The sequence below is a fragment of the Salmo trutta genome, chromosome 17, assembly GCF_901001165.1.
Source record: "Salmo trutta chromosome 17, fSalTru1.1, whole genome shotgun sequence".
Classification (NCBI taxonomy): Eukaryota; Metazoa; Chordata; class Actinopteri; order Salmoniformes; family Salmonidae; genus Salmo; species Salmo trutta.
This window is the reverse complement of record NC_042973.1, coordinates 24,265,926-24,288,486: the sequence shown is the minus strand read 5'-3', so window position 1 is coordinate 24,288,486 and position 22,561 is coordinate 24,265,926. Positions and strand designations below refer to the sequence as shown.

Genomic DNA, 22,561 nt, shown 5'->3' with positions numbered 1-22,561 from the left:
TCTACACGTTCCACTAGCGGAACGTCTGCTCCAATATCCAATGATGGGCGGGGCGCGAAATACAAACTCCTCTAAAATCCGAAAACTTCCATTTTTCAAACATATGACTATTTTACAGCTATTTAAAGACAAGACTCTCCTTTATCTAACCACACTGTCCGATTTCAAAAAGGCTTTACAGCGAAAGCAAAACATTAGATTATGTCAGCAGAGTACCCAGCCAGAAGTAATCAGACACCCATTTTTCAAGCTAGCATATCATGTCACATAAACCCAAACCATAGCTAAATGCAGCACTAACCTTTTATGATCTTCATCAGATGACACACCTAGGACATTATGTTATACAATACATGCATGTCTGTTCAATCAAGTTCATATTTATATCAAAAACCAGCTTTTTACATTAGCATGTGACGTTCAGAACTAGCATTCCCACCGAACACTTCCGGTGATTTTACTAAATTACTCACGATAAACGTTCACAAAAAGCATAACAATTATTTTAAGAATTATAGATACAGAACTCCTCTATGCACTCGATATGTCCGATTTTAAAATAGCTTTTCGGATGAAGCACATTTTGCTTCATAATCTAAGTACATAGCCCAGCCATCACGGGCTAGCTATTTAGACACCCAACCAGTTTAGCCTTCACCAAAATCACATTTCCTATAAGAAAAATGTTCTTACCTTGCTTGTTCTTTGTCGGAATGCAGTCCCAGGACTTCTACTTCAATAACAAATGTAGGTTTGGTCCCAAATAATCCATCGTTATGTTCCATCAAGACGTTTTGTTCGTGCGTTCTAGACACTATCCCAACGCTAAATCTCGGCCACGAGCATGACGCAGAATGTGACAAAAAATTTCTAAATATTCCATTACCGTACTTCGAAGCATGTCGACCGCTGTTTAAAACCAATTTGTATGCAATTTATCTCGTAGAAAAGTGATAATATTCCGACCGGGAATCTGCCTGTCTGTATACTGAGGGAAAAACCGAAAGCCGGGGGTGGGGCGAGTCGCGAGCGTAAGGCTTAGTCCACTGAGTGACCACTTAGCTTTTGCTCTCCTTTGTTTCAGCCAGGGCTTTGAATTACGTCATTCCTGTTTTTCCCGGGCTCTGAGACTCCATTGGAGACGTGGGAAGTGTCACGTAACAGCAGAGATCCTTAGTTTTTGGAAGAGATGTCAAACAAAGAAAATAAAAGGTCTGACAGGGTACTTCCTGAACAGAAGCATCTCAGGTTTTTGCCTGCCATAGGAGTTCTGTTATACTCACAGACACCATTCAAACAGTTTCAGAAACTGTGGAGTGTTTTCTCTCCAAAGCTAATAATTATATGCATATTCTAGTTTCTGGGCAGGACTAATAATCAGATTAAATCGGGTACGTTTTTTATCCAGCCGTGAAAATACTGCCCCCTAGCCATAAGAGGTTAATGCGTTTCAGCCAATAAGTTGTGTTGTGACAAGGTAGGGGTGGCATACAGAAGATAGCCCTATTTGGTAAAAGACCAAGACATTATTATGGCAAGAACAGCTCAAATTAGCAAAGAGAAACAACAGTTCATTACTTTAAGACATGAAGGTCGGTCAATGCGGGAAAATGTCAATAACTTTGAAAGTTTCTTCAAGTGCAGTCGCAAAAACCATCAATCGCTATGATGAAACTGGCTCTCATGAGGACCGCCACAGGAAAGGAAGACCCAGAGTTACCTCTGCTGCAGAGGATAAGTTCATTAGAGTTAATTGCACCTCAGATTGCAGCCCAAATAAATGTTTCACAGAGTAACAGACACATCTCAAAATCAACTGTTCAGAAGAGACTGCGTGAATCAGGCCTTCATGGTTGAATTGCTGCAAAGAAACCACTCCTAAAGGACACCAATAAGAAGAAGAGACTTGCTTGGGCTAAGAAACACAAGCAATGGACATTAGACCACTGGAAATCTGTCTTTTGGTCTGATGAGTCTAAATTTGCGATTTTTGTTTCCAACCGCCGTGTCTTTGTGAGACGCAGAGTAGATGAACAGATGATCTCCACTTGTGTGGTTCCCACTGTGAAGCATAGAGGAGGAGGTGTGATGGTGTGGGGGTGCTTTTCAGGTGACACTATCTGTGATTTATTTAGAATTCAAGGCACACTTCATATGAAATGTTTATTTGTCACTAGCGCTGAATACCACAGGTATAGTAGACCTTATACATTTACTAAAATTAACTGAAGTAAAAAATGTTTTTTTTTAAAAATTTTCATAAAAAATGAACATGCAGGCAGAGGTAGAGTGACAATGCATGGATAGTAAACAGAGAGTAGCAGCAGTGAAAAAATACCAGTGTGCGGGACAATGCAAATAGTCCGGGTAGCCATTTGATTAGCTCTTCAGGAGTCTTATGGCTTGTGGGTAGAAGCTGTTCAGAAGCGTTTTGGTCCTTCCTCTGACACCGCCTAGTATAGAGGTCCTAGATGGCAGTTAGCTTGGCCCCAGTGATGTACTGGGCCGTATGCATTACCCTCTGTAGTGCCTTGCAATCCGAAGCCGAGCAGTTGCCATACCAGGTTGTGATGCAACCTGAGGGGGAATAGGCATTGTCATGCCCCTCTTCACGGCTGTCTTAGTGTGTTTGGACCATGATAGTTTGTGGGTGGTGTGGACACCAAGGAACTTGAAGCTCTCAACCTGCTCCACTACAGCCCTGTCAATGAGAACGGAGGCGTGCGCGGTCCTACTTTTCCTGTAGTCCACAGTCATCTCTTTTGTTTTGATCACATTCAGAGAGAGGTTGTTATCCTGGCACCACACTGCCAGGTCTCTGACCTCCTCCCTATCGGCTGTCTCATCGTTATCGATGATCAGGCCTACCACTGTTGTGTCACCGGCAAACTGTATGATGGTGTTGGAGTCGTGCTTGGTCATGCAGTCATGGGTGAACAGGGAGTACAGGATGGGGATCAGCGTGTTGAGGATCAGCATGGCAGATGTGTTGTTACCTACCTTTACCACCTGGGGGTGGTCCGTGAGGAAGTCCAGGATCCAGTTGCAGAGGGAGGTGTTTAGTGCCAGGGTCCTTAGCTTAGTGATGAGTTTGGAGGGCACTACGGTGTTGAACACTAAGCTGTAGTCAATGAACAGCACTAAAGGTCTTCCTTTAGTCCAGGTGGGAAAGGGCAGTGTGCAGTGCAATAGAGATTGAATCATCTGTGGATCTGTTGGGGTGGTATGCAAATTGGAGTGGGTCTAAGGTTTCTGGGAAATTGGTGTTGATGTGAGCCAGCAATTCATGGCTACAGATGTGAGTGCTACGGGTCGGTAGTCATTTAGGCAGGTTACCTTGGTGTTCTTGGGCACAGGAACTATGGTGGTCTGCTTGAAACATGTTGATATTACAGACTCAGTCAGGGACAGGTTGAAAATGTCAGTGAAGACACTTGCCAGTTGGTCAATGTATGCTCGAAGTACACGCCCTGGTAATCCGTCTGGCCCTGCGGCCTTGTGAATGTTAACCTGTTTAACGGTCTTATTCACATCGGCAACAGGGAGCGTGATCGCAGTCGTCCGGAACAGCTGATGCTCTCATGCATGCTTTAGTGTTGCTTGCCTCAAAGTGAGCATACAAGTTATTTAGCTCATCTGGTAGGTTTGTATGCATCTTTGTGTGTGGAGTAAAGGTGGTCTAGGGTTTTTTTCCTCTGGTTGCACATTTAACAAGCTGGTAGAAATTGTGTAAAACGGATTTAAGTTTCCCTGCATTAAAGTCCCCGAGCACTAGGAGCGTCGCCTCTGGATGAGCATTTATTTGTTTGCTTATTGCCTTATATAGCTCGTTGTGTGTCGTCTTAGTGCCAGCATTGGTTTGTGGTGGTAAATAGACAGCTACGAAAAATATAGATAAATGGTATGGTCTACAGCTTTTCATGAGATACTCTACCTCAGGCGATCAAACCCTCAACACTTCCTTAATATTCGATTTTGTGAACCAGCTGTTATTTACAAATAGACACAGACTGACACCCCTTGTCTTACCGGAGTGTGAGAGCAAAATACAAGATTATGTTATAATACTGTTTATGCGTCAAACAGTGTTTGATGAGTACTCTTTCATCATGTGTCTGTGGGGCTTGAGCTGACAATTAGAGGTACAGCTTTCATAAACAAGATGGGGTGGGTTGTAGAACTATCCCTCATTGTCTCAAAATCATCCTTGCATCTGGGAGACTAAGCCGGGTGAGGGTTAAAACAACACTAGGTGCAGATAACCCCAGTCTGCATGAGGTTACTAAGCATTCTTAGTGTCAGCTATATAAGGAACTCTGCATTTCTGTAAAGGTTTGGCTGCTCAGCCCAACAGTCAAGAGTGTTGGGTTGACTAGTCTCATTGTTGCAATAATTAATCGATATTAAATAAAGATGAATGTTTGAAGAAATGACAAAGTCTCTCTCAGTATGAATTTCCACGACAGGCCACAGCTGTTCTATCTTGCCAATGGACCAAAAACCCAGCCAGCTGTATGTTATCCATATTGTTGGTCAGCCACAGCTCTGTGAAACAGTTTGAATGTCCCGTTGGTAGCATAGTCTTGATCGGAGTGCATCCATTTTGTTATCCAATGATTGCACGTTGGCTAATAGGACTGATGGTAGAGGGGGATTATTCACTCGCCATCGGAATCTTACAAGTCACCCCGACCTACCTCCCTGATATCTCTGTCTCTTCTTCATGCGAATGATGGGGATTTGGGCATTGTCGGGTGTCTGAAGTAAATTCTTCACATCCAGTACGAGGTGAGTAATCGCTGCCCTGATATCCAGAAGCTCTTTTCGGTCATAAGAGATGGTGCCTCAGTGGTACTATCATTTGTTTTTCAGCAGGACAATGACCCAAAATACTCCTCCAGGCGGTGTTTTTTTTTCACCTTTATTTAACCAGGTAGGCAAGTTGAGAACAAGTTCTCATTTACAATTGCGACCTGGCCAAGATAAAGCAAAGCAGTTCGACAACATACAACAACACAGAGTTACACATGGAATAAAACAACATACAATCAATGATGCAGTAGAAAAAAAATAAGACTATATACAATGTGAGCAAATGATGTGAGATAAGGGAGGTAAAGGCAAAAAAATGCCATGGTGGCAAAGTAAATAAAGTATAGCAAGAAAAACACTGGAATGGTAGATTTGTAGTTTGAAGAAAGTTCAAAGTTAAAATATAAATAATATGGTGCAAAGGAGCAAAATAAATAAAATAAATAAATACAGTAGGGGAAGAGGTAGTAGTTTGGGCTAAATTATAGATGGGCTATGTACAGGTGCAGTGATCAGTGAGCTGCTGTGACAGCTGGTGCTTAAAGCTAGTGAGGGAGATAAGTGTTTCCAGTTTCATAGATTTTTGTAGTTCGTTCCAGTCATTGGCAGCAGAGAACTGGAAGGAGAGACGACCAAAGGAGGAGTTGGCTTTAGGGGTGACCAGAGAGATATACCTGCTGGAGCGCGTGCTACAGGTGGGTGCTGCTATGGTGACCAGTGAGCGGAGATAAGGAGGGACTTTACCTAGAAGGGTCTTGTAGATGACCTGGAGCCAATGTGTTTGGCGACGATTATGAAGCGAAGGCCAGCCAACGAGAGCGTACAGGTCGCAGTGGTGGGTAGTATATGGGGCTTTGGTGACAAAACGGATGGCACTGTGATAGACTGCATCCAGCTTGTTGAGTAGGGTGTTGGAGGCTATTTTGTAAATGACATCGCCGAAGTCGAGGATTGGTAGGATGGTCAGTTTTATGAGGGTATGTTTGGCAGTATGAGTGAAGGATGCTTTGTTGCGAAATAGGAAGCCAATTCTAGATTTCACTTTGGATTGGAGATGATTGATGTGAGTCTGGAAGGAGAGTTTACAGTCTAACCAGACACCTAAGTATTTGTAGTTGTCCACAAATTCTAAGTTAGAACCGTCCAGAGAAGTTATGCTGGACGGGCGGGCAGGTGCAGGCAGCGATCGGTTGAAGAGCATGCATTTAGTTTTACTTGTGTTTAGGAGCAGTTGGAGACCACGGAAGGAGAGTTGAATGGCATTAAAGCTCGTCTGGAGGGTTGTTAACACAGTGTCCAAAGAAGGGCCAGAAGTATACAGAATGGTGTCGTCTGCGTAGAGGTGGATCAGAGATTCACCAGCAGCAAGAGCGACATCATTTATGTATACAGAGAAAAGAGTTGGCCCAAGAATTGGCTATTTGACCAAGAAGGAGAGTGATGGTGCTGCATCAGATGACCTGGCCTCCACAATCACCTGACCTCAACCCAATTGAGATTTTTTGGTATTAGTTGGACCGCAGAGTGACGGAAAAGCAGCCAACGAGTGCTCTGCAATTGTGGAAACTCCTTTAAGACTGTTGGAAAAGCATTCCTCATGAAGCTGGTTGAGAGAATGCCAAGAGTGTGCAAAGTTGTCATCAAGGCAAAGGGTGGCTTCTTTGAAGAATCTAAAATCTAAAATATATTTAGATTTGTTTAACACTTTTTTAATTTCTACATGATTCAATATGTGTTATTTCATCATGTTGATGTCTTCATTATTATTCTACAATGTAGAAAATAGTAAAAATAAAGAAAACCCTGTCATGAGTAGGTGTGTCCAAATTTTTGACTGGTACTATATAGAGTTGAAGTTGGAACCTCAGCCAAATACATTTAAACTCAGTTTTTTCACAATTCCTGACATTTAATCCTAGTAAAAATTCCCTGCCTTAGGTCCGTTAGGATCACCACTTTATTTTAAGAATGTGAAATGTCAGAGTAATAGTAGAGAGAATGATTTATTTCAGCTTTTATTTCTTTCATCACATTCCCAGTGGATCAGAAGTCTACATACACTCAATTAGTATTTGGTAGTGTCATGACGTTGGCCTGTGGGTAAGGTTTATGACCCCCCATAAATACCTTTCTCCCTTCCCCTCTCTGTCTGACCCTACTGAAGGACTCTCGAATAGCCTTTGTTAAATATAGAGAGTCTGGGAACATCAAACAAGTGGGGGGAAAGGAACCATATTTCGGTAATAGAACCAGTTGGAAATATACCAGGTACTTAATGAGTATGGATGTCAGTTTGGTTGTCATCTGAGACATTATGACTGATGACAGGACGACATAAACTGTACCTGGGAAAGTCTACACATTGTAGTTATCAGATTCACATGGAATTGTTGTGCAATTTAAATGTTTGATATTGAAACTGTTTGTTAGGAGATTAAATGTAATTTTAGCTTCCAATTGAGAGAATTGGGTTTTCATAAGGAAAGAGCTCTACTCAATCAGTGGCCCGCCCCTGTGAAAAGACATGGGTTATAAACGATGAAACACACCCTCCTCCCCTCTCCACTATATATGCCTTTGACGAAAATGTAACCAGCTGTTCCGGGTACGTGAGGTCTGCAGCCTCTGCGTTAAAAGGACTAACATGTCAAGTACAGAACTAAGCCAACCTCAGTGTGAGCTTTGGTTGTGAATGGTATGAACTTTGAACTCTTATTCACTACAGAAGGGATACTTCCTAGCCGTTGCGTTAGCAGCGCCCGCTGTAGATGTGGGCTAGGAAAGGACGGACGACGTATCCAGTCTAACACACAACGAAGATACTACAACGTATCCAATTTACCACCAGTGACATTCTTTCGAGGACAGGAAGATCTCTGTTGGCCAACACGGCCAGCATCTACGTCCAACCTACCGAAGCGCAGCTCAGAGTAAATATTTATTGCATTTTCCTTTTCCAAATGGGCGGTAATTTACAATTCATAAAATACGGTATTTACGATAGCATTGCTGTTTCTTTTGTTCCTCAGTCTTCCTGCTCTTTCATTCAAGCCCAACCCCCTTTCTTTGTGTAACAAGCCTCATACAGGTAACGTCCACCAGGGACGTTTTCTGTATGACATAATTTGTATTCTGTGTATATGTAATTCTGTGTGATTAGTTAGGTATTTGGTAAATAAATAATTAAACACAATTTTGTATTGCTGATTCAACTTGTTAGCCAGGGTTCGTTAAGATAACCAAGAATTTACAACTTTCATATGAGACAGAAAATAAGGTGACGATTAATAATGACTGCTATTGATGTAAAATATTACTAGGTCTTTAAGAGTTTATTCGGAAGATAATGGCTCTATAAACACTCTTCCGTGGTGTCCCAACTTTCTAGTTAATTACATTTACATGATTAGTCAATCAGGTAATATTAATTACAGAGAAAGGACTTTATAGAATAGCATGTCATATCACTTAATCCGGCATAGCCAAAGACACGACAGTAGCATTGCCTTAAACAATTTAAACTTGGTTCAAACATTTCAGGTAGCCTTCCACAACCTTCCCACAAACAGTTGGGTGAATTTTGGCCCATTTCTCCTGACAGAGCTGGTGTAACTGAGTCAGGTTTGTAGGCCTCCTTGCTCGCACATGCTTTTTCAGTTCTGCCCACAAATTTTCTATGGGATTGAGGTCAGGGCTTTGTGATGGCCACTCCAATACCTTGACTTTGTTGTCCTTAAGCCATTTTGCCACAACTTTGGAAGTATGCTTGAGGGTCATTGTCCATTTGGAAGACCCACTTGAGACCAAGCTTTAACTTCCTGACTGATGTCTTGAGATGTTGCTTCTATATGTCTACATAATTTTCCTACCTCATGATGCCATCTATTTTGTGAAGTGCACCAGTCCCTCCTGCAGCAAAGCACCCCCACAACATGATGCTGCCACCCCCGTGCTTCACGGTTGGGAGGGTGTTGCAAGCCTCCCCCTTTTTCCTCCAAACATGACGATGGTCATTATGGCCATGCAGTTCTATTTTTGTTTCATCAGTTCAGAGGACATTTCTCCAAAAACTATAATCTTTGTCCCCTTGTGCATTTGCAAACCGTAGTCTGGCTTTTTTTATGGCAGTTTTGGAGCAGTGGCTTCTTCCTTGCTGAGTGGCCTTTTAGGTTATGTTGATATAGGACTCATTTTACTGTGGATATAGATAAATTTGGACCTGTTGCCGCCAGCATCTTTGCTGTTGTTCTGGGATTGATTTGCACTTTTCGCACCAAAGTGCGTTCATCTCTAGGAGACAGAAAATGTCTCCTTCCTGAGTGGTATGATGGCTGCGTGGTCCCATGGTGTTTATATTTGTGTACTATTGTTCGTACAGATGAACGTGGTACCTTCAGGCATTTGGAAATTGCTCCCAAGGATGAACCAGACTTGAGGTCTACAATCTTTTTCTGAGGTCTTGGCTATTTTCTTTTGATTTTCCCATGATGTCAAGCAAAGAGGCACTGAGTTTGAAGGTTCATCCACAGGTACACCTCCAATTGACTCAAATAATGTCAATTAGTCTATCAGAAGCTTCTAAAGCCATGACATCATTTCTGGAATTGTCCAAGCTGTTTAAAGGCACAGTCAACTTAGTGTATGTCAACTTCTGACCCACTGGAATTGTGCTACGGTGAATTATAAGTGAAATAATCTGTCTGTACACAATTGTTGGAAAAATGACTTGTGTCATGCACAAAGAAGTTGTCCTAACCGACTTGCCAAAACTATAGTTTGTTAACAAGAAATTTGTGGAGTGGTTGAAAAATGAGTTTTAATGACTACAACCTAAGTGTATGTAAACTTCCGACTTCAACTGTGTGGGGCATACAACCATTTCAACTTTGCAGATTTTGGTGGATGGGACAATAAAAATAAATGTAAAAACATTTCTGCTTCTGCTTTAGTCAGCTTAATTGCAAGAATAAAAATAAATTTCTATTGTTAGTTTATTCACTTGATTAAACAAATATATAGGTCTACTCAATAACATAACAATAACTATTGTTGTGGTGACTCAAATCTGAAGCCTATACTATGGTGAGTAGCCTACTGTTGATAACTAATTTAGAAAAATCATATTGCCTTTTTCTTACCTTTTTAACATTACAAGTAACAATTGAAATCGACAACTCTGTTTCTGACTCTGTCTTCATCTGTTTCTTTATTGTAAGCATTTTCCCATCCTGGTATCTGAGACCTTGTGGGAATCTGTGGTAGAGAAGAAGAATGTATGACAATTTAACATCTAAATTAACCCTAGTTATCATCATCATGATTGCTACAGAGGACCACAATGGAAATAAGTCCCAGACTTTATGGTGTGTTATCCTCAATGATTTTACTCAAGTACATGTATGGCTTTTTCAAGTTTTATGTGTGCTTTAAAAAAAAAGGTCAAATTAATAAACTTAACTAAAAAACTAAAATGGTTTAGGCATATAAAAGCTAGGCAATTGTGTTATCCTGCTTGCAAAAATAGTGCTTGTGTTGACACAAGTAGCTAGCTAGCTAACGTTAACATGCTGGGTGTGTCTGCTAGCTAATCCCCAAAAATTTAACAGATTGCATGAAAAGCCTGTTCTGTACATTGTAACTACAGTAGTTATCTAGCCTAGTTGCTAGGCCCAACAAAATGCCAGCTAACGTTTGCTAGCTATCTACAGTTAGCTAGCTATCCAACACTAGGCTAGCTAGCTAGCACACTGTAACTTACTACCTATGCTAAATCATCCAGCAGAATTCATGTACCCCCCCAAAAAATTTTAAAATAATAATAATAATATTGCATGGAAAACGTACCTTCTTTCGCTTGAGTTTTTAGCCTGGTCTAAGAGCATTTCATATTATTTTCTACGTAAATCTGACACACTCCATTTCGTATCATATGTTACGAATTATAATTTGTATTATATGTTACAATTTTGCAAAATGTACAATATGTTACAAATTTGACAAAATTACAATATATTACACTTTTTAAAGACTTACTATATGTTACGTAATTGCATAATGTATGATATGTTACGAATTCTATCTAGGTGGCTAGGTGGCTAACGTTAGCTAGGCTAGGGGTTAGGAGTTAGGGCTAAGGTTAGGGTTAAGTTTAGGGTTAAGGTTGGGGAAAGCAAAAAGGGTTAAGGTTAGGGGAAGGTTTAGCAAAAAGGGTTAAGGTTAGGGTAAGGGTTAGCAACCATGCTAAGTAGTTGCAAAGTATCTAAAAAGTAGTAAGTAATTGAACATTTGCAAATGAGCTAAAAAGCTAAAGTTGTCCGTGATAAGATTTGAACTTGCAACCTTTGGATTGCTAGATGTTCATGTTATACATCTTCCTGACCAACCACCCTACTTTCCTTTTTGTTGTAGGTAGTCATCTGTCTTATGTAACCATACCAAACATAACATATCATACCAGTTTGAGTGTCCCGGATTTAACCATAACTGCTCATTAATGTGTTAAAAAAAATGTGGATGGTTAAAGTGTTTGACCCATTGTCAAATGCACCTTTAAATGTTTTAACAATTTGAAGTATTTAAAGTAGTGAACCTGTTTTTGTCTATGGGCCTGGGCATCAGACTCCAGATCTTTATTGCAGAGTTGTGTTAATGAGGTGGTCGGTTTTCAATTGGCTAACACTTATCACGTGGTTTGTGCAAGTTGAAATATGGTGCTTTGTGATGCTCTCAGAAACTTTAGCATTCATTGTTTCACCCCTGTAATTACAGACTGCAATTACCACCAGTTACATGCTGTTACTACAGTGTAACTATGAATTATTACAATGAATTACAATACTTGTTACAATGTAATTGCATATGTAATTACACTGTAACAAGGACCCCTTAAAATGAAGTGTTACTGACAATTCCATAGCTCAGGGGTGGTATGTGCTTTACTACACTCTAATCTCCTAAGCTTTCCCTACTCTGCCTCATTCTCTCTCACGGGGTGATGCTTGTCTTTCTTCTTTATCACTAGAGGAGATCATAATGCATCAGAGGAAATTAAGAAAGATAATGGATGCTCCAGTCATGGAGCTAGATTAAGGGCACTGAAATAACGTTACACAGAAGGCAACCCTAATGACATGCATGTATGTGTGCCATTTCAGATCAGTTCCATTTCAGATCAGTTTACCCAAGGATATATTGTATCCCATTTAGGATCAGACTAGTCCATGTATCAAGGAAAGAGAGACAGTAGTGATTTTGGAAATGGCCGCATACTCAGTTGTGAATCCCGAGACGGGTTCTCAGAGCATGCACAGACCAGCTATCTGGACGAATACAGACATTTTCAACCTCTCACTATTCCAGTCTGTCAGCCCCACTTGCTTCATGTCTCTACTTGCTTCAACATGTCCACCAATGTTCATGTACCCAAGCAAGCTAAGGTAACATAACTAAATTACTATCACCCAGTATCACTCACTTCTGTCATCATGAACTGTTTTGAAAGGCTAGTCAAGGACCATATCACTTCCACAATACCGGACGGACACCCTTGACCCACTACAATTTGCATAACACCCCAACAGATCCATGTACAACGCAATCAGCATTGCGATTACATACCGCTCTATCCCACATGGACAAGAGGAATACCTATGTGAGAATGCTGTTCATCGACAGCCGCTCAGCTTTTAAAAACATAGTGCCGTCTAAGTTCATCACTAAGCTCAGGGCCTTGGGTCGGAACTCCTTCCTGCGCAACTGGATCCTAGATTTCCTGAAGGACCGACCCCAGGTACTGAGAGTATGCAACAAAACCTCCGGCATGCTGATCCTCAACACGGGGGCCCACCAGCGGAGTGTGCTCAGCCCCCTCCTGTACTCCTTGATCACCCATGACTGCGTGACTCCAACTCAATCGTCAAGTTTTCTGAGGACACAACAGTGGTAGGCCTGATTACCAACAATGACGATGCAGCCTACAGGAAGGAGGTTAGAGCCCTGGTGGAGTGGTGCCAGAAAAATAACCTCTTCCTCAACATCAACAAAACAAAGGAGCTTATTGTGGACCACAAGAAAAAGAAGAGGGAGCATGCCCTCATCCTCATCAATGGGGCCACAGTGGATAGGATCAAAAGCTTCAAGTTCCTCAGCGTGCAGCGGGAGGATGATACCGTTGTGAAGAAGGCATAACAGAACCTCTACAACCTCAGGAGGCTGATGAAATCGGCATTGCCCCAAAGACCCTCAGCAACTTCTACAGGTGCACCATTGAGAGCATTCTGACGGGCTGCATCACTGCCTGGTAGAGATAATCTTGGTCTTCTGCTTTCACATGAAACTGGTGGAACATGCGCTCTATGTCACACATGATTGCAACTGGACCCTTACGAAAATGACAAAGGACACCCAGCAATGTGTTTGTCAACTCTGTACCGGTAAGGAGATGGTCATTCAAGGACGTCTCTCAAAACTTAGCTGAGCAGTCAAAGACGACTCATATCTTCCCAGGCTTTTGTGGGTGATATACCCCATGGTGCGGGATGTACCATGCTGGATGCTTGTTAATTTCCTCATTGGAGACCTTCTCAGCATCTCCACAAGCTATGGTCTCTTCCATGAATGCTGTGTAGTCCTTTTAGTACTGCTTGTCTCTACTTAGCCTCCTTTCCAGGCACTTGAGACGGTGAACTGAACATGTTTTATTGTTCAGCAGGTTGGGTCTTTCTTCCTGAAATGGCAGCGGCATCTTGTAATGTCCATTGTCCTTGCGTCTGATGCCCGCTTTCATTTTTGTTAGGAACCGAATATCCTCTTGAGATATGAGGTCCTCTTCTGCAGCTCTCTCATTGAAGTCAGATTCAACAATAACCCAATGACTCACTCCAATAGCGTCGCCATAGTTGATAAATGGGTTTCCATAGCCGACTATGCTCCAGCCAAGGTCTGTTCTCTGAGCAAAAGGCTGATTTCCCTTACCAGACACAATTTCTCTTGGAAGGAGAGCGTGGGAGCAGTTGTAGCCAATTAAGAGACCGACATCACAGCTCTGTTGAGGAGCAATCTCCTCTGCAATGTGTTCCAGATGAGACCATGTTCTTGCAGTCATTGGAGTTGGAATATGATCTCTGTTTGCAGGAATAAACTCTCTCGAGTAGGTCATTGGCAGAGGGATTTTCTTCTCCAAGTAAAACCCTCTAACCTGCAAACCAGACAGCTTCTGGCAGGGCACGATGGTATTCCTTGAAGCCATTGTACAGAGTTTCAGTTGTACTGGCTCCTTCCTTGTATTGAGAGTTTTTGTTGTCTCTTCAAGGATAAAAGTGGTGTCGCTTTGGGTGTCAAGAAGTGCATACACGAGAACTTCACGATCTGGCTCGCTTGTGGTTGACACCCATACTGGAATGATTGTGGAGGTGTGAGGTCCCTTACGACTCTGTTAGATATGGCCTCACTTGACGCTCTTGTCCCCTTATCTTGTGGGGGCTCTGTCTTCCTATCCCTTGACCTTTCTTTAGTACGATCTTCGTGCAGGCAGGATGGATGCCTGCTCTGACACGTGTCACAGGTGTTCCTGTTATCACAATCTTTCGAACGAGGCCCAGGCCTTAACCTCTCTAGGAGATATGGGACGCTAGCGTCCCACTCACCAACATCCAGTGAAATTGCAGTGCCAAATTCAAAAACAGAAATACATTATAAAATTCATAAAAGATACAACTGTTATACATCGGTTTAACCTCTCTGGGGTATGTGGGACGATTTCGTCCCACCTACGTAACAGCTACTGAAATTCCAGTGGCGCGATTTTTGAATCGTTAGAAATACTATTACTTCAATTTCTCAAACATATGACTATTTTACAGCTATTTAAAGACAAGAATCTCGTTAATCTAACCCCACTGTCCGATTTCAAAAAGGCTTTACAACGAAAGCAAAACATTAGATTATGTCAGCAGAGTGCCCAGCCAGAAAAAATCAGACAGCCATTTTTCAAGCTAGCATATAATGTCACACAAACCCAAACCACAGCTAAATGCAGCACTAACCTTTGATGATCTTCATCAGATGACACACCTAGGACATTGTGTTATACAATACATGCATGTCTGTTCAATCAAGTTCATATTTATATCAAAAAACAGCTTTTTGCATTAGCATGTGACGTTCAGAAAACGCATAACCCCCGGCAAACTTCCGTTGAATTTACTAACAGTTTGCTAAATTACTCACGATAAACGTTCACAAAAAGCATAACAATTATTTTAAGAATTATAGATACATTACTCCTCTATGCACTCGATATGTCCGATTTTAAAATAGCTTTTCGGATGAAGCACATTTTGCAATAATCTAAGTACATAGCCCGGCATTACAGGGCTAGCTATTTAGATACCCACCCAGGTCAGCCTCCACCAAAATCACATTTCCTATAAGAAAAATGTTCTTACCTTGCTTGTTCTTCATCAGAATACACTGCCAGGACTTCTACTTCAATAACAAATGTTGGTTTGGTCCCAAATAATCCATCGTTATATCCAAACAGCGACGTTTTGTTCGTGAGTTCTAGAATGCTTCTTCACGGTCCCGCGCATGGCGCATTGGCGTGTCAAAAATGTCTAAATATTCCATTACCGTACTTCGAAGCATGTCAACCGCTGTTTAAAACCAATTTTTATGCCATTTATGTCGTAGAGAAGTGATAATATTCCGACCGGGAGTATGCATTGAGCCTAAACAGCCGAATAAAATTTCTCCTCGGGAGCGACTCGTGCACGCGCCTCATTCAAAGGTCCTCTGAGCATCCACTTACAAAAGGCGATAATCTGTTTCAACCTGAGGCTCCCTCGTAAACCTTCAGGTTTTTCGCGGGCTCTGAGAGCCTATTGGAGCCCTGGGAATTGTCACGTTACAGCTAAGATCCTTACTTTTCAATAAAAAGATGCAAGACGCACGACTCCTTGTCAGACAGGGTACTTCCTGCTTGAAACCTTGTCAGGTTTTTGCCTGCCATAGGAGTTCTGTTATACTCACAGACACCATTCAAACAGTTTTAGAAAATTCAGAGTGTTTTCTATCCAAACCTGAACAATAATATGCATATTCTAGCTTCTGAGTTGGTGTAGGAGGCAGTTAAAAATGGGAACATATTTTTTCCAAAATTCTCAATACTGCCCCCTAGCCCAGACAGGTTAAAGATAAACTTCTTGTTAATCCAACCACGGTGTCAGATTTCAAAAATACTTTACGGCGAAAGCAAACCATGCGATTATCTGAGAACAGCGCCCAGCAGACAAATCATTACAAACAGTAACCAGCCAAGTAGACGAGTAACAAAAGTCAGAAATAGAGATAAAATTAATCACTTACCTTTGATGATCTTCATATGGTTACACTCACCAAAATCCCAGTTACCCAATAAAGATTTGTTTGTTCGATCAAGTCCGTCTTAATATCCAAATACCTCAATTTTGTTAGCGCGTTTTGTTCAGTAAAACACTGTCTCAAACAACATCCAGTGAAATTTCAGAGCGTGAAACTCAACAAAACAGAAATTCTCACAATAAACATACATAAAAGATACAAATGTTATACACCAGCTTAAAGATAAACTTCTTGTTAATCCAACCGCTGTGTCAGATTTCAAAAAGGCTTTACGGCAAAAGCAAACCATGTGATTATCTGAGAACAGCGCCCAGCAGACAAATCATTACAAACAGTTAGCAGCCAAGAAGAGACGTAACAAAAGTCAGAAATAGCGATAAAATGTATCCCTTACCTTTGATGATCTTTATATGGTTGCACTCCGAAGACTCCATGTTACACAATAAATGTTCGTTTTGTTCGATAATGTCCCTCTTTATGTCCAAAAACCTCTGTTTTGTTGCTGCGTTTTGTTCAGTATTCCATTGGAACAAAGCGCGGTCACAAAAGACAGACGAAAAATCCAAATATACCATAAAGGTTCGTAGAAACATGTCAAACGATGTTTATAATCAATCCTCAAGTTGTTTTTGTCATAAATAATCGATCATATTTCAACCGGACAATATCTTCGTCAATAGAAAAGGGAAACAAGAAAGGCGCTCTCCTGGTCACGTCTAGATATTTCCACCGTCCTCTCATTGAAAGTGCAGTTTCTCCCTCATTTTTCAGAGTAAAAGCCTGAAACAATGCCTAAAGACTGGCCACATGTTGTAGAAGGCATAGAGATCATAAACTGCGTCATAAGTCTTTGTATGATGGATAGGCTTTCAATGGAAAACAGCCATTTCAAAATAAAAGCATTTCCTGGATGGATTTTCCTCAGGTTTTCGCGTGCCATATCAGTTCTGTTATACTCACAGACATTATTTTAACAGTTTTGGAAACTTTAGAGTGTTTTCAATCCGAATCTACCAATTATATGCATATTCTAGCTTCTGGATCTGAGTAGCAGGCAGTTTAGTTTGGGCACGCTTTTCATCCAAAATTCCAAATGCTGCCCCCTACCCTAGTAAGGTTAAACAGCCAAAGCACAATTTATTCTCTTGAACAAACTTCTGTCGCTCTGCATTGGGCTTTTCCATGAACTTCCAACATTTGTGGAGACTGTGACCTGACTTCTCACAGAAGACACAACTAGTAACAGAGTCTTTCTCATCAGGGTTAGTTGCTAATACCCTTGCTCCGGGGCTTTGAATCCTTGGCATCTTAGGTTTTCCATCTTCACTTGGTTTCAAAGCATGAAGGGATATTACAGGATTGCAAGCGATCTTGGCTTCTCTCGTGAGAAACTTCACAAACTGACTGAAGCTTGGAAAGGTCTCAGTTTCTTCTAAGATGTCTATGACCTTTCTATTCCATCTTGATGTTAGCCAATCTGGAAGTTTAGCGAGGATCTTTTGGTTTTCATTACAGTCATTAAGCACCTCCAGGCCCTTAGTCTGAGACATAGCAGCCTCACAGCTGCGAAGAAAGTCTACAAGGTATCTAAGTTCAAGACTGTCCTTGGATCCTATCTTAGGCCATGCATTGAGTTTATCTCTGAAGGACTTGGCGATGAGGAATTTGTTTCCGTACCTTTCTTCAAGAATGTTCCACGCAGCTTGGTAGGCTGACTCTGTTCCTAATATAAAGTAACTTTCAATGGCTTTCTTGGCAGGCCCACCGACATATTTTCTTAAGTAATATATCTTCTCAGTTGCTGGTATGTTCTTCCTGTCTATCAGAGTCTGAAAAGAGACCTTCCAGTCAGTGAACGAGAGTGGTTCTCCATTGAATGTTACTGGTTCTGGTATGGGGAGGCGGCTTTCACTGATTGATTCCGCTACTAACCTGAACATGGTCTTGGTGCTATCTTCTTGTTGTGTGCTTGTCAGAAACTGTGAAATGAGCCACTTCTGTGCATGACTTCTTTCACAGATTTGCAGTTAGAGAGTAGTTCTCTCTTCTCGTCCTCTGAGTTTTCATCTTGCTCATACACTTGCATCCGCGCCTTGGCAGCATTTAGTTTCTTGAGCACTTCTAGGAGCTCTAACTCTCTACGCTTGTCTTCTAGCATCTTTCGTCTGGCAGCATTTTCTACCTCTAACTTGACTTGCAGCCTAGCTTCTTCTAAGCTGCATTTCACAACCTCAGCTTCTTGCTCCGCTGTCCTCTTCTTATCTTCATCTTCAAGTCTCTGAATCTCTTCTAGTTGGCATTCTTGCTTATCCATTACTTCTAAAGCTGCTTGGTTAGCAGCAACTTCTGCCGTAGCCTTTTGTCTCTTGACAGATGACGCGCTTGAGCGTCTGGAGTTGCTTTGAGACTGGGAGGAAGCACCTGATGGCTGATAGTTGAGACTTGACTTAAGTGAGAGTTCGGACATGCACAACGAATTGCTGTCCTTCCAGTGCAGCTCCATCTGGTTACTTTGAACTTCTTCCCTGCCTTTTAAATGACACCTTACAGTCTTGATAATAGACATTGTAACTGCTTCACAAGTATCAATTCTGCGGCGTATATTGTTGTCAGGAATGTCGATTTGACGCAAATTTACATAGACAAGGTTTAGCTCTGTAGAGGTATGGCTAATCTTGTTTAAGAGGTCTTCTAGTAGATCCTCAGAGCAACAGCCTGTCAGTGACAGTTTTGCTTCCTTTACCAGAGCCTTCCACTTCTCATAGCTGACCCTGAAACGATGTTCGAGCTGTCTCCACCTTCCGTCGGGCAGTTCTCTGCCCTTTTCAGTTAACCTGCGGACCCTCTCACCTTTTGTTGTGATGTCTCATTAGCAGCCTCTGTATCATCATTCGCTGGCAGCCGTGACTCCACACCAGTCTGGGTCTCTTCATGCTGCTCTGTTTGTTCTGATGAAGGCTTGAAGTTTGCGAGGTGTTGCTGCGGCTGTTCAACTTGACCCACCCCATCTCTATCACCTTTAGAGAAACTACCTCTTTCTGACATTCTAAATCAAATCAAATCAATTCTAGGTAAGGTTTGGATAAGTGAGTAGGTAATTTATACAATTCACTGTAATATAAACCTTAGTACGTGGTATAAACTTGTATAATGATTGTAACAAAGGCACAATTTGGAGAAAGCGCCATAGCCTTCAGAAAGCCTCGGTTTCCCATCATTACTGACAGCCATTCTGAACTTGAGCACCGTGCACAACATGAGATCAAGTTTCCCCCATCCCTCCCGCTAATTGGGCAACTTTAGAATAGTTTTTGTAGACTGAGTGAGGGAAATGCTAAAAATTAAGAGGGCTCTATGTATTGTGAAAGATGAGACATTGAGGATTATAGTAAATATCGCTTTGATGTCATACAAGCAAGCCAAACACCAGCACTTCATATTTCCATATGCTCCCGAGTGGCGCAGCGGTCTAAGGCACTGCATCTCAGTGCTAGAAGTGTCACTACAGACCCTGGTTTGATCCTGGGCTGTATCACAACCAGCTGCAAATAAGAATTTGTTTGCCTAGTTAAAAAAAAAACATTTTTACAACTAATTTCCAGTTTTTTCTGATTGCTTAGGCACTATCTTTGAAACGAAAGGCTATTTTTGCAAAACTCTACACACTAACCACAAAACCTTACACCAAACCAGCAAAACATTATACATCTCTTGCAAAAGCAAACAATTCTTTCAAAACTCTTCAAACTCTTTTAAAAAATTGTGTTTTTGCATCAATACAGTACACACAAACCATCATTTGAATAAGCACACGAAGCACCAACGATGCACTGTCATACATGTAGTAAACACACACACATGTATCCAAATGTGTAAAGTATGGATGTGTATTCCGAACATAACACACTATCAATACAACATTCTTTTCTCAAAATGTTCTAACACTCCTCAAACAACAAAAGGCAAAATAGTGTAGAGACCAATGTTTACAGTTTTGCTAGAGGTGTGTTATTAAATTCTGACCTGTTTCCCTGAATTGCATTGTGAAAGGCTAACACTGTAATATCGTATTTTTAATAACTTAGCTAGTCATGTTGGCAGTAGAACAGGCTTTCACTGTTTTTTGGATTGCGTAAACAACAGCAAAAACTGTGTGATGGTGGGGATGTAGGGTTGTGTTCCAAAAAACCCCAACTACAAGTGTGTTTACTCTAGTTCCTCAACCAAACAGCTAAGAGAGCTAAAAAAAATTGCCTTATAGTTGAAGACTCTTCTTTGAGTCATAAAAGTGCATTGAAATGACTTATAGGAATGGTTCACACTTTGGAGAGGTGTGTGTGGACATCAGTTAATCCTCTCACTCAAACCCTTGTAATTATTTGGTCTTATGTTGCACCTACCCCACATTTTTGAGGAATATTATTATCATGTTACTGAATGTATCCAGATCATTTTCAGATTTCGTTATCAACAAATGCGGCAATTGTTACTATGGTTATGCATATAACTTTCCCATTTCTTATATTAGAAACAATTCAATTAAACCCTATCCATACAGACCAATTCCCTCGAGTGTAAAGGGTTAAATGACTTAGGTAGTATTCTCACAATGTTCCTAACCCTGGCAGTCATTGAATAAAAATGTGAAATGTTGAATCTTAACTCTGGCTGGATTCCAAAAGGAATTGTATATCAATTTGCAAGACAACATATTGTGACTTGCAGGTAAGGTTGCAAAATTCTGGTAAATTTCCAGGTTTTTCAGAAATCCTGGTTGGAAGATTCCTGGAAACTGAAGTTAATAAGCAGATAATCTGAAATATGGAATTCTGAAATACTGGAATTTTGCAACCTTAATTGCAGGCCTGATGTGGCCTTTTCAGGCAACTGTATTAGGGTAAAACTAGGGTTCAAAGTAAAACCTTATGAGATATCTAATATATTGGTGAAGGCCACATGAATGAAAATGAAGAAATACAACAACCATGTCTCTGTAACTAATAAATACAGTCATTTAACTTAAAAAGGCAAGGAACAATGGGAAATGATATTGGAGGCATGGCTTAGTGGAACATGGCTTTTGGTTAGTTATTTTTCCACACCCGTGAGTGGAAATTGTACCAGTTTAAGTGGTCTATGGCAGAGGGGGCTCACCTCAGAGAAACAAAGGTGAGGTCTATGGAACCTGGGCTATGGCAATAACTCTCCTGCCAATTCAAATAACATTTTATTTGTCACATGATTCGTAAACAACAGGTGTAGACTAACAGTGACATGCTTACTTATGGGTCCTTCCCAACAATGCAGAGAGAAATAAAATATTTGTAGGGCCTTCCTTTGACACTGGTATAGAGCTCCTGGATGGTCGTATGCACTACCTGCTGCAAAGCAGTTGCCATACCAAGCGATTATGCAGCCAGTCAAGATGCTCTCAATGGTGCAGCTGTAGAACTTTTTGAGGATCTGAGGGCTCTTGCCAAATCTTGTCAGCCTTCTGAGGGGGAAGAAGCATTGTCGTGCACTTTTCATGACTGTGTTGGTGTTTGTGGACCATGATAGATCCTTAGCGATGTGGACACTGAGGAAATGTAAGCTCTCAATCCGGTCCACCACAGCGATGTGAATAGGGGTGTGCTCGGCCCTCCGTTTCCTGTAGTCCACGATTAGCTCCTTTGTCTTGCAATTAGCACTGTGGCCAGGGAAGTCTGGGGAGCACTAGCAGGTACACTGTAAATGATGGGAGGCATAGGTACTCACCAGTGGAAGCTCCTCAGAGGAGGAAGGGGAGGACCATCCTCATCAGTGAATTTCATACAAATAAAAATGGTAAAACATTTAAAAAGTGAACATTTTCAGATAAAACTATTCTAAATATAATCACGTCACCAAATAATTGATTAAAACACACTATTTTGCAAAGAGGGTCTACAGAAAGCTCAACAGCACTCTGTAGGGTAGCACCATGGTGTAGCCAGAGGATAGCTAGCTTCCGTCCTCCTCTGGGTACATTGACTTCAATACAAAACCTAGGAGGCTCATGGTTCTCACCCCCTTCCATAGACTTACACAGTAATTGGGGTGGCACGTAGCCTAGTGGTTAGAACATTGGACTAGTGACCAAAAGGTTGCAAGATCGAATCCCTGAGCTGACCAGGTACAAATCTGTTGTTCTGCCCCTGAACAAGGCAGTTAACCCACTGTTCCTAGGCCATCGTTGAGAATAATAATTTGTTCTTAACTGACTTGCCTAGTTAAATAAAGGTAAAATAAAATTATGACAACTTCCGTAGGACGTCCTCTAGCCTATCAGAGCACTTGCACTGACATGTTCTTCACCCAATCAAAGGATCAGATAATTAATCTAGTACTG

At 41.4% G+C, this 22,561-nt stretch overlaps 1 protein-coding gene across 4 annotated transcripts in view; it reads left to right on the top strand.

The window, feature by feature from the left end:
- LOC115151918 (cadherin-13) overlaps positions 1–22,561 on the top strand; it is a 684,830-nt gene that overhangs the window by 446,943 nt on the left and 215,326 nt on the right. The gene's annotated exons all lie outside the window — the stretch shown is intronic.